Genomic DNA, 7,025 nt, shown 5'->3' with positions numbered 1-7,025 from the left:
CTTCCATCTAAAGATCCTTATCAGTTTTTAACTGAGTTCTTGCAAATCTGTGAGACTGTTAAGAAAAATGGAGTAGATCCTGAAGTCTACATGCTCATGCTTTTCCCTTTTGCTGTAAGAGACAAAGTTAGAATCTGGTTGGACTCACAACCTAAAGATAGCCTGGACTCTTGGGAGAAGCTGGTCACGGCCTTCTTGGATAAATTCTTTCCTCCTCAAAAGCTGAGCAAGCTTAGAGTGGATGTTCAGACCTTCAAACAAAAAGATGGTGAATCCCTCTATGAAGCTTGGGAAAGATACAAGCAGTTGACCAAAAGGTGTCCATCTGACATGTTTTCAGAATGGACCATATTAGATATATTCTATTATGGTCTATCTGAATTTTCAAAAATGTCATTGGACCATTCTGCAGGTGGATCTATTCACCTAAAGAAAACGCCTGAAGAGGCTCAAGAACTCATTGACATGGTTGCAAATAACCAATTCATGTACACTTCTGAGAGGAATTCCGTGAATAATGGGACACCTCAGAGGAAGGGAGTTCTTGAAATTGATGCTCTGAATGCCATATTGGCTCAGAACAAAGTGTTGACTCAGCAAGTTAACATGATTTCTCAAAGTCTGAATGGATGGCAAAATGCATCCAACAGTACTAAAGAGGAAGCTTCAGAAGAAGCTTATGATCCTGAGAACCCTGCAATGACAGAGGTTAATTACATGGGTGAACCTTATGGAAACACCTATAACTCATCATGGAGAAATCACCCAAATTTCTCATGGAAGGATCAACAAAAGCCTCAACAAGGCTTTAATAATGGTGGAAGAAATAGGCTCAGTAATAACAAGCCTTTTCGATCATCTTCTCAGCAACAGACAGAGAATTTTGAACAGAGCCCCTCTAATTTAGCAAACTTAGTCTCTGATCTGTCAAAAGCCACTTTCAGTTTCATGAGTGAAACAAGATCCTCCATCAAAAATCTGGAGGCACAAGTGGGCCAGCTGAGTAAGAAAGTCATTGAAACTCCTCCCAGTATTCTCCCAAGCAATACAGAAGAGAATCCAAAAGGAGAGTTCAAGGCCATTGATGTAATCAATATGGCCGAATGCACAAGGGAGGAGGAGGACGAAAATCCCAGTGAGGAAGACCTCCTGGGACGTCTCTCAAGCAAGAGGGAGTTTCCTATTAAGGATCCAAAGGAATCTGAGGCTCGTATAAAGACCATAGAGATTTCATTAAATCTCCTTCTGCCATTCATGAGCTCTGAAGACTATTCTTCCTCTGAAGAGGATGAAGATGTGACTGGAGAGCAAGTTGCTCAATATTTAGGAGCTATCATGAAGCTGAATGCCAAGTTGTTTGGTAATGAGACTTAGGAAAGTGAACCTCCGTTGCTCATTAATGAACTAGATACCTGGATAGAGCAAATTTTACCCCAAAAGAGACAAGATCCTGGCAAGTTCTTAATACCTTGTACCATAGGCACCATGACCTTCGAAAAAGCTCTATGTGATCTGGGGTCAAGGATAAATCTTATGCCACTCTCTGTAATGGAGAAGTTGGGGATCATTGAGGTACAACCTGCCTTGTTCTCATTCCAATTGGCAAACAAGTCATTGAGACAAGCTTATGGAGTAGTAGAGGACGTGTTAGTAAAGGTTGAAGGCCTTTACATCCCTGCTGATTTCATAATCTTAGACACTAGGAAGGAAGAGGATGAGTGCATCATCCTTGGAAGACCTTTCCTAGCCACAGCAGGAGCTGTGATAGATGTCAACAGAGGTGAATTAGTCCTTCAATTGAATGGGGACTACCTTGTGTTTAAGGCACATGGCCATCCCTCTGTGATAAAGGAGAGTAAGCATGAAGAGCTTCTCTCAGTTCAGAGTCAAGAAGAGGCCCCACAGTCAAACTCTAAGTTTGGTGTTGGGAGGCCACAACCAAACACTAAGTTTGGTGTTAAGACCCCATATCCAAACTCTAAGTTTGGTGTTGGGACTATACAACATTGACCTGATCACCTTTGTGGCTCCATGAGAGCATAATGTCAAGCTATTGACATTAAAGAAGCGCTTGTTGGGAGGCAACCTAATTTTATTTATATAATTTTTATTTTATTTTATTTTATTGTTATTTTGTGTTTTATTAGGTACATGATCATGTGGAGTCACGAAAAAAATATAAAATTAAAAACAGAATCAAAAACAGCAGAAGAAAAATCACACCCTGGAGGAAGGACAGACTGGCATTCAATGCCAGTAAGGAGCATCTGGCTGGCGTTCAACGTCAGAACAGAGCATGAATCTAGTGCTGAACGCCAGAAACAAGCAACATTCTGGTGTTTGAACGCCAGGAATGTGCCTTGAGAAAAGCTGGCGCTGAACGCCAGTAACAAGCATGGAACTGGCGTTCAACGCAAGAAACATGCTACACATGGGCGTTGAACGCCCAAAACATGCTACACATGGGCATTGAGCGCCCAGAACGTGCATCACCTCGGTGTTTAAACACCAGAATGGTATGCAACGGCATTTTGCATGCCTATTTGGTGCAGGGATGTAATTCCTTGACACCTCAGGATCTGTGGACCCCACAGGATCACCTCAGGATCTGTGGACCCCATAGGATCACCTCAGGATCTGTGGACCCCACAGGATCCCCACCTAACATATTTCCACCTTACCTCCTAATCCTATAACACTCTTCCCCATATCACACTTCCCAACAACTTCAATCTCTCTTCCCAATTACCCCCTTCACCACTCACATCCATCCACTCTTCCCCATAAACCCCACCTACCTTCAAAATTCAAAACCACTTTCCCACACAAACCCACCCTAAATGACCAAAACTACACCCTCTCCCCTCCCTATATATACCCTTCCATTCTACTTCATTTTCACACAACACAACCCCCTCTTCTATACCTTGGCCGAAACCTACACTCCCCCTTCTCCTCCATATTTTCTTCTTCTTCTTCTTCTCTTCTTTCTTCTCTTGCTCCAGGGCGAGCAATATTTTAAGTTTGGTGTGATAAAAGCATAAGCTTTTTGTTTTTCCATTACCATCAATGGCACCTAAGGCCGGAGAATCCTCTAGAAAAGGAAAAGGGAAGACAAAAGCTTCCACCTCCGAGTCATGGGAGATGGAAAGATTCATCTCCAAAAGCCATCAAGACCACTTCTATGATCTTGTGGCAAAGAAGAAAGTGATCCCTGAGGTCCCTTTCAAGCTCAAGAAAAATGAGTATCCGGAGATCCGACATGAGATCCGAAGGAGAGGTTGGGAAGTCCTAACCAGCCCCATGCAACAAGTCGGAATCTTAATGGTTCAAGAGTTCTATGCCAATGCATGGATCACTAGGAACCATGATCAAAGTATGAACCCAAGTCCAAAGAATTATCTCACAATGGTTCGGGGGAAATACTTAGATTTTAGTCTGGAGAATGTGAGGTTGGCGTTCCACTTGCCCATGATGCAAGGAGATGTACGCCCCTATACTAGAAGGGTCAACTTTAATCAAAGGTTGGACCAAGTCCTAATGGACATATGTGTGGAAGGAGCTCAATGGAAAATAGACTCCAAAGGCAAGCCAGTTCAACTAGGAAGATTGGACCTCAAGCCTGTGGCTAGAGGATGGTTGGAGTTCATTCAACGCTCCATCATTCCCACTAGCAACCGATCTGAAGTTACTGTGGATCGGGCCATCATGATTCATAGAATCATGATTGGAGAGGAAGTAGGAGTTCATGAAGTCATCTCCAATGAAATCTACAAAATAGCCGAAAAGCCCTCCACCATGGCAAGGTTAGCTTTTCCTCACCTTATTTGCCATCTATGTTACTCAGCTGGAGTTATCATAGAAGGAGACATCTCCATTGAGGAGGATAAGCCCATTACCAAGAAGAGGATGGAGCAAGCAAGAAAGACCCTCCACGGATCTCAAGAGATGCATGAGGAAGCTCATCATCAAGAAATCCCTGAGATGCCTCAAGGGATGCACTTTCCTCCCAACAACTATTGGGAACAACTCAACACTTCCTTAGAAGATTTGAGCTACAATGTGGAACAATTAAGGGTGGAACACCATGAGCACTCCATCATTCTCCATGAAATAAGAGAAGATCAAAGAGCAATGAGGGAGGAGTAACAAAGGCAAGGAAGGGACATAGAAGAGCTTAAGGACATTGTTGGTCCTTCAAGAAGAAGATGCCACTAAGGTGGATTCATTCCTTGTTCTTATTTATTTCTGCTTTTCGATTTTTATGTTGTGTTCATTTATGTTTTGTGTCTCTACTTCATGATCATTAGTGTTTAGTAACTATGTCTTAAAGTTATGAATAATTCCATTAATCCTTCACCTCTCTTAAATGAAAAATGTTTTTAATCAAAAGAACAAGAAGTACATGAATTTCAAATTTATCCTTGAATTTAGTTCAATTATATTGATGTGGTGACAATACTTTTTGTTTTCTGAATGAATGCTTGAACAGTGCATATTTTTGATCTTGTTGTTTATGAATGTTAAAACTGTTGGCTCTTGAAAGAATGATGAACAAAGAGAAATGTTATTGACAATCTGAAAAATCATGAAAATTGATTCTTGAAGCAAGAAAAAGCAGTGAAAAGTAAAAAGCTTGCGAAAAAAATGGCGAAAAAAAATAGAAAGAAAAAGAAAAAGCAAGCAGAAAAAGCCAATAGCCCTTAAAACCAAAAGGAAAGGGTAAAAAGGATCCAAGGCTTTGAGCATCAATGGATAGGAGGGCCCAAGGAAATAAAATCCAGGCCTAAGCGGCTAAATCAAGCTGTCCCTAACCATGTGCTTGTGTCATGCATGTCCAAGTGAAAAGCTTGAGACTGAGTGGTTAAAGTCGTGATCCAAAGCAAAAGAGTGTGCTTAAGAGGTCGGGACACCTCTAACTGGGGACTCTAGCAAAGCTGAGTCACAATCTAAAAAGGTTCACCCAGTTATGTGTCTGTGGCATTTATGTATCCGGTGGTAATACTGGAAAACAAAGTGCTTAGGGCCACGGCCAAGACTCATAAAAGTAGCTGTGTTCAAGAATCAACATACTTAACTAGGAGAATCAATAACACTATCTGAAATTCTAAGTTCCTAGAGATGCCAATCATTCTAAACTTCAAAGGAAAAAGTGAGATGCCAAAACTGTTCAGAAGCAAAAAGCTACAAGTCCCGCTCATCTAATTAGAATTAATGTTCATTGATATTTTGGAATTTATAGTATATTCTCTTCTTTTTAACTTATTTGATTTTCAGTTGCTTGGGTACAAGCAACAATTTAAGTTTGGTGTTGTGATGAGCGGATAATTTATACGCTTTTTGGCATTGTTTTTAGGTAGTTTTTAGTAAGTTCAAGCTACTTTTAGGGATGTTTTCATTAGTTTTTATGTTAAATTCACATTTCTAGACTTTACTATGAGTTTGTATGTTTTTCTGTAATTTCAGGTAATTTCTGGCTGAAATTGAGGGACTTGAGCAAAACTCTGAAAAAGGCTGCAAAAGGACTGCTGATGCTGTTGGAATCTGACCTCCCTGCACTCAAAATGGATTTTCTCGAGCTACAGAACTCCAAATGGCGCGATCTCAACCGCATTGGAAAGTCGACATCCAGAGCTTTCCATCAATATATAATAGTCCATATTTTATTCGGGAATTGAGGACGTAAACTGGTGCTCAACGCCAAGTACATGCTGCTGTCTGGAGTCAAACGCCAGAAACACGTCACGACCCGGAGTTGAACGCCAGAAACACGCTATAACTCGGTGTTCAACTCCAAAAGAAGCCTCAGCTTGTGGATAGATCAAGCTCAGCCCAAACACACACCAAGTGGGCCCCGGAAGTGGATTTATGCATCAATTACTTACTCATGTAAACCCTAGTAGCTAGTCTAGTATAAATAGGATAATTTACTATTGTATTGGACATCTTCTGATCACTTTAGATCTTAGGATCATCTTGGGACGATTAGTTCTCAGATCATGGGGGCTGGCCATTCGGCCATGCCTGGACCTCTCACTTATGTATTTTCAACAGTGGAGTTTCTACACACTATAGATTAAGGGTGTGGAGCTCTGCTGTACCTCAAGTTTCAATACAACTACTATTATTTTCTATTCAATTCTCTTTTATTCTTATTCCAAGATATACGTTGCACTTCAACTTGATGAATGTGATGATCCATGACACTCATCATCATTCTCACCTATGAACGCGCGTGACTGACAACAACTTAGGCCGCGCGCATATCTCTTAGATTCCCCAACAGAATCTTCGTGGTATAAGCTAGATAGATGGCGGAATTCATGGGAATCCGGAAAGTCTAACCTTGTCTGTGGTATTCCGAGTAGGATTCTGGGAATCTGGAAAGTCTAACCTTGTCTGTGGTATTTCGAGTAGGATTCCGGTATTGAATGACTGTGACGAGCTTCAAACTCCTGAAGGCTGGGCGTTAGTGACAGACGCAAAAGAATCAATGGATTCTATTCCAACCTGATTGAGAACCGACAGATGATTAGCCGTGCTGTGACAGAGCATAATACCATTTTCACTGAGAGGATGGGATGTAGCCATTGACAACGGTGATGCCCTACATATAGCTTGCCATGGAAAGGAGTAAGAAGAATTGGATGAATGTAATATGAAAGTAGAGATTCAAGAGGAGCACAGCATTTCCATACGCCTATCTGAAATTCCCACTATTGATCTACATAAGTATTTCTATCCTATTTTATTTTCTGTTTATTATTAATTTTTGAACTTATCCATAATCAATTATTATCCGCCTGACTGAGATTCACAAGGTGACCATAGCTTGCTTCATACCAACAATCTCTGTGGGATCGACCCTTACTCACGTAAGGTATTACTTGGATGACCCAGTACACTTGCTGGTTAAGTTGAACGGAGTTGTGACCACACATAGTTGTAAACCATGGTATTGGCATCATGTTTTTGGCGCTATTTCCAGGGAAAGAAAAAGCAATGAATTTTACAAAATGCAATAA

General features: G+C 41.1%; 1 non-coding gene across 1 annotated transcript; it reads right to left on the bottom strand.

Moving 5' to 3' along the window:
- Positions 1 to 228: 228 nt before the first annotated feature.
- Positions 229 to 332, bottom strand: LOC112714191 (small nucleolar RNA R71). The gene has a single exon (XR_003159146.1). It is a non-coding gene; the product is annotated as a small nucleolar RNA R71 (small nucleolar RNA).
- Positions 333 to 7,025: the final 6,693 nt, after the last annotated feature.

The sequence above is a fragment of the Arachis hypogaea genome, chromosome 9 (assembly GCF_003086295.3).
Source record: "Arachis hypogaea cultivar Tifrunner chromosome 9, arahy.Tifrunner.gnm2.J5K5, whole genome shotgun sequence".
NCBI lineage: Eukaryota > Viridiplantae > Streptophyta > Magnoliopsida > Fabales > Fabaceae > Arachis > Arachis hypogaea.
This window is presented reverse-complemented; position numbering and strand designations above follow the sequence as displayed.